Source organism: Protopterus annectens, chromosome 6.part0 (assembly GCF_019279795.1).
Source record: "Protopterus annectens isolate FY-2018-M chromosome 6.part0, PAN1.0, whole genome shotgun sequence".
Lineage (NCBI taxonomy): Eukaryota > Metazoa > Chordata > Ceratodontiformes > Protopteridae > Protopterus > Protopterus annectens.
This window is the reverse complement of record NC_056737.1, coordinates 53920000-53932391: the sequence shown is the minus strand read 5'-3', so window position 1 is coordinate 53932391 and position 12392 is coordinate 53920000.

The following is a 12392-nucleotide window of genomic DNA, read 5'->3' as shown; positions in this document are numbered from 1 at the left end:
GCGCACAGTACATCCACAACAGATCAGAATGCCTGCATGCAGGGCGGTAAACAGGCACCATAGGGGCAGGATTATGCCATTATGTACAAAAAAAATAAGTAATTTAATTATGGTCATATGAATATATAATCTCTGAAGTAATGCTGGGTTGCTACATGGTTGTGTTTGTTTGGTCCCGGCTTCTCTTTGGTCCCTCGTGGGCCAACCCGGCTTAACTAGCATAGAATAGATGGTTTCTAATGCCATCTACAGCTTGGTTGAAAAACTGCATTTAAATAACATATTTGATATGTCTGCTATATTTAAACATTTATGAATGTCCATAATCAAAGCACTTTTCACACACTTAAACCCTTACATTTTGTACACGTGTCTTCATAATTCTATTGTGGTTGTGTAAGTTTTATAATGATTGGTATGACAAATGTCTAGTATACATAGCAGTGTTGTTAAAATGAAGGGTTTGGTGTGGATTGGTGTGTCCATGGTGGTCTAGTGGTTTGCTGGGTTTGAGAGATGGAGTTTCTCAGCCTTGGACTGTTTCGTGTTGGCTTTTTTCCCCTCTGTTGCCTTTTTATTTCATCTGCTTTGTGTTTCTTGGTCCTGCCGCGAGATAGTCTGTGACTTACAAAAATAAAAAAATAAAAAAAGGACGAAGAAAATAGTTGTAAAAGTTTTCCCTCCTTGGACTCGTGCATTCAAACTGCTGAATGGCTCTGCTGCCTGTTTGTACTGCAACTGCCTCAACAGAAAGCAAGAAAAAAAGTGTTGTTTCCATATCGCTATTTGTTGTCTGAACTTTGTGCTGAGAACTCTCGCAGAGCTGATAATAGCTTGATTAGACAGTCTCTGATGCCATCTACAGGTCAAATGAATGAACTTCAGCTAAGTAACCAGTATAATATAATTGTTATATTAAAAGCATTTATAAAAGTGTATAAGCAGAGCATTTTTGATACATTTATACCCCTATGTTCCTACACTTTTATTTATAATTCTATTTTATATAATTGAAGCCTCTTTTGATTAGTACAACAAACATAAGGCATATATAGTAACACCATTAAAGTATTTATGAAAGAAGAAAGGAAAAAGAAAGGAAATTAATTTATACAAAGCTTTTTATGAGACCTAAGCCGAAGTTAATATTCTTTTACAAAACACAAAAATCAGAAATAAAAATAATTCTATTACAGGTAAAAAATGAATAAATAATGACTGAAACATAATATATTCTATATGAATATAGCCTGCTGCATACAGTATAGTCTCAGATGCAGATGTTTACCATATAAACTAGTATTTTGATATATTCTGACAAATCTAGAAGTTCTTTCAGATTACTAAAGGTCTTAAAGATACATGGAGATGAGGAAATAGTGTTGTTAGATATTGGCACAATACATAAAGAGACAGGGGATTAGTCTACTTATTGATTATTATAACAGTCCATTACATATAAATTAGTTAAGAGTTTTGCATTATTATATAATACATGTCTGGTATTTATATGTTGAATTCATATGACAAAAGTTAAAATCAAACAGTTACATTTGATTTACTTTTATTTGTTTCTTGAACTGGTACATACAATTCTAATGGATGTTTGTGAAATTATGCAACAACATATATAGTTAGACAGGGAAGAGATGAATGTTGTTGCTAGCTTGATGGTCAATTTGTGTGACAGATGTCACTCAGATTAGGAGTTTTTAACTCCAGGGGGTTGAAAGAGTCTATATTATTAATGAATGTTATATGTTTCTGTTAATAATTATTATGATGTTCAAATCTTACAAAATTGAATTTGATATAAACACATTTCATTGGATAAATGTGTTTTATGTTTTATGTGTAAATTATAATTGTATTCCTAATAGCCAATTTCTATTCACTTATAAAAAATGGGGAAAAAGGAGTGTTATTCAACAACAGATATTCAGAACATTCATGTTTCATGACATCATTAAAGTGTATATCATTAAACATCAATGAATTAAATAATCCTAATAAGAGAAGATCTTTGAACAAATATCTTAAATTGCATAATGCTCAGTTAATATTTCTCTAAGAAACTCATTTACTAACTAAAGATGTCACAAAATTGGAATCAAAATCTTACAAACTTTTGATTAGCTCAGAACATACACAAAAAAGGGGGTGGCCATACTATGGAAAATACATTACCTATGCCTAAACTAATTGACACATACAAAGATAACAAGGGGATGTTATCTTCAGTTATTATAGAATTTAATAAGAAAATTTTGATATTAATAAATATGTATTGGAATCCTGGCATTGGACCTGCAACAGTGAAATAACATATAGAACATATAGTTCAGTTTTCTAAGGGTAGTATTATTCTTGCTGGGGATTTTAACTGTATTTCTGACATAAAAGACTCTAGTACCAGTGGTAAAAGGAAAATTCCAACTATAGCTAAATTATTGAATGAATTCTCAGATTCATACATGATGAAAGATATTAATAACTTTTCTGACCCTAAGTCAATGTTCTATACATTCTACTCGCATAGACATAATTCACATTCAAGAATAGACGGTATTAATTTCCAATAACTTAATTGATTTCTTATCAAACTCAAAAGTGATTTATTGTCCCCTTTTGGACCATAATTCCATAACATTTTATTTTATACTAAACTCAACATTTAATGTTCAGATTAAAAGGATGCTAGCCTATATAATTAAATTCAAATATTTTATTGATTTCTTCACTACAGAAGTACAACATTTTATTGAACTTAATAGTATACAGGGAAATTCAGAAATATACATTTGGGATGTTCTAAAAGCCTACCTATATGGTAAAATTATTGATTAGTATAAAAAGAAAATAATTTCATGGGATAAAGACCTTCAAGATATACAAACAAAGTTAGATGCTTTAAGGCTTGATGCTTCAAAGAATTCAGATAAGAATGAATGAATGAAATAAATACCTTAAACAATAAATGCATGGAAATTTTAAACCATAAAGTTATGATAAATCTTGAAAAATATAAACTTATAAATTAAATCTTGAAAAATATAAACTTATAACTTAAATCTTGAAAAATGTAAATTTATAACTTTTTCTATAAATTCTAGATCCATGAATATACTAGCTAACAAAACTAAAAGATTAAATAAACAAAGAAATCTATTCTCCAACAAGAAAATGGTATCTGATTTTCTAAATATTAAGTGAGTTTAGAGATTTTTTTTTAATTAAACCAACCCAATGATAACATTAATAGTACAAAAGATATTCAATCTTTTATACATAATAATATAAAGAACGGACTATCTGAAGCACAAATAAAATGAATACATAAACAAATATCTTTTAAAGAAGTAAAAGATCAAATAACCAAACTTAAGCAAAATAATGCTCCTGGTAACGAAGGTATAATTTCTGAAATCTATAAGGTTTTGCCTGCTAAAGCGTTAACTCTACTACATACTGTATTCAATGTAGCTCAAAATAACATTATACCTCCCTCTTAGAAATATACATTTATTTCCCCTATACTAAAGTCTGATAAAGATCCTGTAAAATGTGCTTCATATAGGCCCATTTCATTATTAAATACAGACTATAAAATGTTCATGTCTGTTTATGCTGATAGACTAAAATATTTTTACCATCCCTGGTAGATATGGATCAAACAGATTTTATAATTAATAGAACTTCTTATGATAACATAAAAAAAAAAACTTTAATTGACTCAGTAAAAGCCTTAAAGAATAATTTGACTCTTGATAGTTTAGATATTCCTCGGGATTCATGAAGCTTGTGCCAGGCGCAGGCGTAGCGTAGGTAGTATAATGCCAAATATGGCCATCGAACGATTCAGGTATGATCCAATTCCACGTGCACTACTGGCGTATGCCAGAACTGCACAGCCCTTGGCTTAGGTATGCTAATCACCCCATGCGCAGTGCTGCACCATGCAAATGAAGGTACATAGCGATTCATGAAGTGGTGCAGGCGTAGCGTAAGCCCATGGAAATGTAAACCAAAAAACACGGTTTACATTTTCCCAAACAGGACATCGGAGCTATGGAAGCGGACCAGACTCATGTATTACAAAGTTAACATATGTCAATGGCTAAATACACAGCCAATGGCATAAGAAAAGATGCACAACACAGAAAAAACATTTAATGTCATGTCCACAGTAACGCAAAGTACAACCGCAGGGTATGTATGCGCAAACTGGAACACAAAGAAAATATATACAAATGTCATAAAATCGCAATGTAATACAAATCAGGATTTCATCATAATACTCAATGGTATGCATGGTACACCACAACCAAGCTGCAAGGGTTGCTAAGGGTCTTTGACAGTGTTCGGCGTGGTAACTATTTATTTTATTTTTTATTTAACATTTGTTGACCGGGAAAGTCCGACTAGGTTCCACAGATCCTGTTTTCAGCGGAGGCCCGGGGAGAAATGCTCCAGAAGCATGTCTTTAGAATGTGGGAGGAAACCAGAGTACCTGGAGGAAACCCACCCGAACGCAGGGAGAACATGCAAACTCCACACAGAAGGTACCCCAGCCGAGAATTGAACCGGAGAACCTCTTGCTGTGAGGCGACAGCATTAACCGCTGCACCACTGCGCCGCCCAACTATGAATTAGTAGTCAATGCCATGCAAATGAGGCAGGTAATACTGAATCACAAACGTCCCGCCAGATTAAGGATGTACCATACGGCGCAGCGCTATAACACCGAGGAGTGTCTCAGAGGTATACATGACATCAGCAGTGGGGTGTGCCACGGTAGCTGTAAGCACATTGGAGCAATGCAAATCTGGCCTGGCCATTGCTAAGCAAAGCCGCAGGACAGGGGTGGGGAGGTAGGTATAGCATCGTTTAGCTGAGAGCACATATGGTGCCCAAAGGCGCATGTGTACGGGGATAAAAACGTGCCCGAAACCCGGTAAGCAGATGCACGCGCCATGAACCATAGCACAAACAAGAAGGTCAGGGGAAGAAAAGAAGGAAATGCAGCAGTAGGGTAATTGGAGTACAACTGAGCAATTAACACCTATTAACTCACAGCGGGCAATCAATGGCAGCTGACAAGTCTGCTCGCAGAAACCTGCAAAACAGGATAGGGGAGGTGTCGGATTGCAAAGAAAGGAGAACTGTCATAGCAGTGCAAAGCAAACCTACAGTAGACCGGCAATAGAACACATTACACAAGATAAGCCAGGTCTAGGAAAGAACAAATGAAAGCAGGCTGCAGGATGCATGTCAGAAAATGGTAGGTGAAACGGGAAGAAATGTAAAGGGAAGGGCAAGAGGTAATCCATGGCAACCAAATGTAATTCAACACCAAAGGCACCACAATAGCAGTTCCTGTAGTAAAACACATAAGATACCCTGTAGCTACGATCGTACATACACACCCTATGACATCATCTGTGTTCACAGCACAATAGTATAAAGTGTGAAAGCACCCTACACACACCTGTGTATTCCCAAACACTGCACCATAGGTGTAAACACATGGGGAACTTTTAAAATGTACATGTTGGGAGCTGCCATAGCTGTGATTCATCACCATGTGTTAGAGACTGATGGTGTTGTGGAGGATGATGCTGACAACCACCGCAGGCCATGGAGGAGGAGAAGAGTGTTCAGACCAAGGGTAACCTACCAGGGGCTACATGATCTGGAGATAGTAGAGCATTACAGGGTGGACAGGGACATCTTACAGCAAATAGTTGAGCTGTGCCGGCCACGCCTGAGAACCAGAAACAACAGAGGGGAACCCATCCCAGTGGACACAAAGCTATGTGTAAGCTTGTGAATACTAGCCACAGGTACCTTTCAAAGGCCAACTGGAGATATAATGGGGATCTCACAGGCATCAGCATCCAGGGTACTACACCAGTTCCTGGATGCCATGTTACCACATGCCAATGAGAATATATACTTCCCTCGAACTCAGGAGGAGTTGGCCAGCAATATGCATCACTTCCACCATGTGGCACACTACCCAGAGGTACTGGGTGCGATAGACTGCACGCACATATATATCAAGTCACCACCCGGTGAGCATGGTAGGCGCTACATAAACCGCAAGGGATTCCACTCCATCAACTGCCAGGTCATGTGCAATGCCCAGGGCATTATCATGGATGTGTGTGCTGGCAGCCCTGGAAGGTACCATGACTCCCATATCTGGCATGCCTCACAGCTGTATCAGGTATTTGTCAGGGGGGACATCCGACATGGCCACCTTGTGGGGGATGCTGGCTATGCACTGGAACCGTGGATGATAACTCCCATCAGAAATGCACACACACCCATGCAAGAATGCCATAATGAGGCACACGCACAAACCAGAATCATCAAAGAGCGTGTTTTCGGGATGCCAAAATCATGGTTCTGTTGCTTGGACACATCTGGTGGAGCCTTGCAGTACTCTCCAGGCACGTGTGCCCACATCTTCATAGTATGTGCCATGCTACATAATATGATCCTGCAGAAACAGCTGCAGCAGGGACAAAATGGTGAAGGCCCTCATAGCCCACCGCAATTGCCAAGGCCATCACAGGCACAGAGAGATTCAGACCACAAACACCCTGTGCCAGCCCCAGTAGGCAGACGGAGGCATGCCCAATATGCCTATGCCTTGGCAAAGAGGGAATGTATAGCACATACTCTGACAGTGTAGGCCCTTATGGACTGACACACCTCTCCACCTGCACACACAGTAAAATGGCTGGCACACACAGGACCACCTGTAAATTGTAATGTATAGGTGACCTACTGTGTGAATCCTACATAGGCAGCCCTCAAACATTGTACACCCAACAGCTATTGGAACAAAGAATGTCAACAGCTGAACAGTACATGCACCTATCAGCATATGTTGGTGCTGTGTGTATAGGTTCCTAGGTACATCGGTAGGTACATGCCCGATTGTCAGAGGCCATACACCAAATGAGGCAAACAGTGTCTGCTGTCGCCACAACATCGAGTAACCAACTGTCGCTCAGTGGAGCAGAGGCAATCACGGGATCACATGTGTGTAAGCACTATTCTCCACACACTCTGGATGGATTCCTTGCTGCGTTAATGAGAGGCTCCACATAATGTAATCATGGATGTCATGTCAAGGCATGGGATGTACCCATGACAGGTATCTGTCACCCCAGCATGCTCTACCTACGGTCGTTTGAAGGTGTAGCACATTATCGTGTGTGGCTCACTGTGATATACATACCCAATGCTGGAGCACATCCAGTAAACATCACATGGACATACCATTAATTGAACTCATCCAGATGTAAACTAACTGAGTTACCCATGTGATTGCAGTATGGAGTAACAGCCATAGTATACTCCACATACAAAACGACATAACACGTGTACAAATCCCAGATGCCCAAGTGGTAAATGCAGTGACCGTCGTGCATGTTCCCGGTCCCACGTCCTGTAAGGGATGTAACGTAATCCCAAAGGCACGAATAATGCATGTCAGATGCAGGTCATCAGATCATGTTTAGCACACGTTAGCGGGAATATGCGTTGCCCAGTGCTGATAAGCGTCATTTAAATATGACTATACGGATATGCGCGAAACAGGGCTAAGCTTCTCTGAATGTCGCGCAGATCAGTCAGTGATGTCCAGAACAGGTGAAACCAGCATTATTCACCCCTGTACTAATAGTGCCTGCTCTGAAGTGTAAAATGACCACTGCCAGGAGTAGAACACGCAATCATGTATACAATCACCTAACACTATGTTAGCCAAGATGTACCTACGGCAGGTGTTTAATGTGACAGGTTCAAACACAAATGTGCGGAGTCCAGGAAACAGTATACACTGACAAGTACACAATGAAAGGTGTATTCTGCCTGTCACTCTCTCTGTCAGAGATATATATATATATATATATATATATATATATATATATATATATATATATATATATATATATATAATACAGATAGAAAGGGTGATAGAGACATATATGTTGATATATACGGATTCACCGATATCTGCAAATATATAGATAGGTCAACGACATGTACACAACCATGGAGGTACAAATAAATAGGATACCGCCAACTATGGAATGTGTCACATACTGACACGCATAACCACGAGGCTGAAAGACCGAAAGAACACAGTACCAGAACACTAGAACTGCGAGTAATATTATCACGAAATGAAGGGACATTTAGATACCGCTGTCAGTGTTGCGGTCCATGTAGGTACTCTGTTCAACTGTGTTTGTGATTGCCGTAGTCTGTGTATGTGTGTGTTGAGGGTGCCGTGTGCGTGTCCGTGTGACTGTAATGTGTGTGTGTGTGTCTGCATCATCTGTCTGTTAGTGCCAACTCGGAGGTAGATCATTACGGTAGGTGTGGTTGTAGCTAGCCGTAGGCATACGGGTACCACCTGTCCCACATTAGGAGGGACAGCCTCTCCCTGGGCAGTTGTGTCCTGACATAAAACATTAAAAAGGGCAAATGTCTGAGATTGTAGGACATTATTATGTCCCGTATATTATGTAATAGTTGCATTAAATAGTTATGCCTGTATGTAAGAAACGTAAATGTTACATGCAATATGATAAGTAGCCAAAGTCCTACAACAATAAGCATGTGTTGAGAATAAAAGTATGTGCTATCCTGTGTACTGACCGTGGGTATGTGTCGGCCTGTAAACACCGATGTGTGTCCCGCAAGTGTCCCACAACGGCTATTTGAAAAGGTGGCAACCCATGCCAAAGAGGTTCAGTTACCAACACAACTGCAATGAATGCAAATATCTGGGACAGAAATACATGGGACAGCTGTCATTTAGTAACATCCCTTTACATATCACTGTAATTCCGGGGGTATGGAAGTATCAACCTCACCTGCATACTATATAGAAACCAATTAACAATGGCCCAATGTATATGCCCATAACAAAAGTCTACTAACTGATAGGTCTTTAATTAGGGAGGGAGCCCACACACATATATGGAATATGTAGAAATGCAAGCCCCACATACCTGTATATGCTATGTACACCCATCTACATCCCCCCCACACAAAACTATAGCAATACAGACTGTAATTACAGCACAAACATCCAGTCAGTCAATTAAATCTGCAGAAGCATTAACATACCTTGTGAGAGACACATTTTAAAGGCGCAATGTTAAATCATAGCTGTTATATAATGGAACAAATGGCGATGTTACAGGTTTTGTTTGCAATAGTCCCTTATCAGACGGTTGAGATGACAGGTACACTGACATGTAGAACCACATACTCTAGCCATCACACACAATCCATGGGAGACATGAATCCAAACTATCCATGTCTCTACACATAGCAGTTGCAATTACATACAAAACACAATACAGGCTGTCTCCCCGAAGGTAGGGCAAATGGGCAACGCCCAAGTGGAGAATTCAATTATACCCCACTGTTGCCATGTAATTGGTGAATGGAGTAGCTGCACAGCTGATGTGCAAGTAATAATCCACTCAGGAATACCAATTGGCGGCAGGAAACCACATGTTACATGTATCGACGTATACAAGGATGACTAGCCAGACATTCAAACTGTATGCTCATACCATAGAACTGTTTAAACAGTGTAAGAGAGATAGTTACGAAAGTCCGGAATGGTAACAAGGTATGTAGAACACACAGTATGTAAGTGTATGTATAGCCTGTTTTGTATTAATTGTGTTAGTTTATGTATAGCCTGTTCTATATTAATTAAAAGTGTCCGCAATGCATAAAGTGGGAAAAGGTATTATGTAGTGATGTCTTGCTGAGCATAGTAATGCTTGTAGAAATTGTGTGTCCTGCAGTGGGCCACAAGGTAAACATCACAGACACCACAAGGGATGCTACATGATGGCTTTAAACAGAACAATTCCATACCACCCGCCGTCAGTGGTAGGGCATGTCCAACAAGTACGTGCCATAGCAGGGGATAGTATATGTTGATATACTGTCACAGTAGGCATGTGTATGGGCATATAATGACAATGACATGTCTAAGGTGGTCCTGCTGAGCAAGTATGCTTTGCATTATGGGATAATATGTAAAATATGTGTAATGTACAGTATTGTAGGTAGATATGTCAGATATTCTACACAGCATAACAGGCATATCATGCATACCAAAGATATCGTCTATTGGCATGTACAATATACAATAACAGGATACATATGGCTTGTAGTCACAGGACACTGTAACAGCATGATAGCTAATCTAAATGGAAGAGCTACTCAATTATCCATGCACAAAGGACATGTAATAGCTTCACAGGTTCATAGTGGGATACTATGCCGTCTGGCAAGTCTATGTGTAAGCCCAACTACAGTGTTTACACTAGCAGCACCTCTCTAGGGTAGTGTCCTGTTTGTGAACAGCAGAGCCATGTGTTACCTGCACCTCTGCACAGTACAACCACTGCAGTGATCCCTGGCATACATGCGTGTCTCCCATCCACCAAGTGAGGTATCACATGAACAGTGCTACTGAGTGTCCCTGCGTGATGTACATAGGAATCATGTTCCAAAGCATGGTGAGTGTCTGATTTGGGAATGTAACCCTCAAGCACATCCCACTCATCATTGCATGTGTGCACATATCCATGAGCATGTTGCTCACAGTGGCTTTTGCTTATGTCGCTTATGTGGAGTATATTCATGAATATCGTTGTGGACATGGGCCCTGTCTGTTCAGCAGAGGTCACCCCTGAGTATGTAGTATGCAAATGTGTACAGATGTGGTGTCCGTAGTTCTGCCACATACGTCAACCATCAGAGCTCAATAAACATCATGGCGTGTTAATGTAGTGGTATGTAAAGCCATAGCTGTTCTGTAAGGTGCACCCTAAATGGGGTGTTGTACCCTTGAATGTGTGCATACATCTGGAGTTCAGAGGTACAATGGGTGCCTATGTTCCAGCTACAAACCCAGTACAGAGAAGTGTGGCCACGTAGAAGGATATCCACACTATAGTGGCAATGTGGTTATCAAAGGAGTGGGTGCGACATACGTGTGTACTACAATCATGTACAATGTGACATGTATGTAGGGGACTACCACCTATGTGATAGTCAGTGGGTGAATGGTGTAATGCAAAGTGGATGTTCATGCACCTTGTGTCATGCAGCTTGAGGCCATGATATTGATATCAGGTATCCGTCACAGTGACACCCTTATGGAGGGAGTCAGTATCAGCTGGTGGATCAATCATGGTGCTTTGTATGCAGTTGTCTGGAAAGCTAGTCAGGGAAAGTCCCTCTGTGCTAGCCTGTACCTCAGGGAAGCATATACCGAACATGAGGGGCCCTATGACTGAGGACTGTGGTATGCCAAATGTAACTAAAATACAGTAGGTACTATGGTATGCTACCCTCATTGTGTGTGTCCTGTCCGTGAGCCACTTTGCATAACATCCTGAGACATAGGTTCATAGGTTCATAGGTTCATAGGTTGGTACTAGGCTATCAGCCCTAGGGCCTATACAAGCCTAACCATAACAATTCCCTGGCTATTTCTTCCCACACTATTTACTTCCCTGGACCCCTGTCTAGCAGGGTGACTGACGTGATCCCCGGGGTGAATGTCCTTTCTCCCATCCAATCGTCAAGGTTCCTTTTGAAGAGGACCAAAGAGGCACTCTGCTTGACATGCATGGGCAATCTATTCCAGAGTCTGGGGAGTCTCTGGGTCAGGAACCTATCCCTCCAGCATGTTTTGTTTATTGTGATGACAAGGTTTGGATCCCTGGAGCGTGTGGCTCTGAGGGATTGGGATTTCTTTAAGTGTAGTATGTCCAACAGCTCTGGGTTTGACATGGCCTTGAATGTTAAGCAAAGATCGCCTCTGAGTAGACGATATGCGACAGAGTATAGCTGGAGGTTTTTTAAGGTGGTCAGCATAGGGCATCTGCTTTAGGCCTGTGATTCTTTTAGTGAGGTATTTCTGTGGCCTATCCAGTTGTTGCAGATGTCTTGAGAGGTACATACCAAACGGGGCATTGTATTCTATAATGGGTCTAATGAGGGATGAGTACAGTGGGACAATGACCTCCTTTTTTCTGGATGAAAAGCCCTTAGTGATGAGGTGTGCCACATAGAAGGATTTCCTGACTGTTGTGGCCATGTGGTTATCGAAGGTGATGCCACTGTCCACCTGTGTCCCTAAGTCTCTTATCAAACTTTCGGTGTTTAGTGTACTGCCACCTATATGGTAATTCATGGATACATGTTTTTCCCAAAGGGGATAACTATACATTTCTTGGCATTGAGCTTGAGCCCATGGCTCTGGCACCAAGCATCTGTTTCTGTAAGGCCCTTTTGTAGAGTATCTACATCATTTGGGGATTCAATAATGG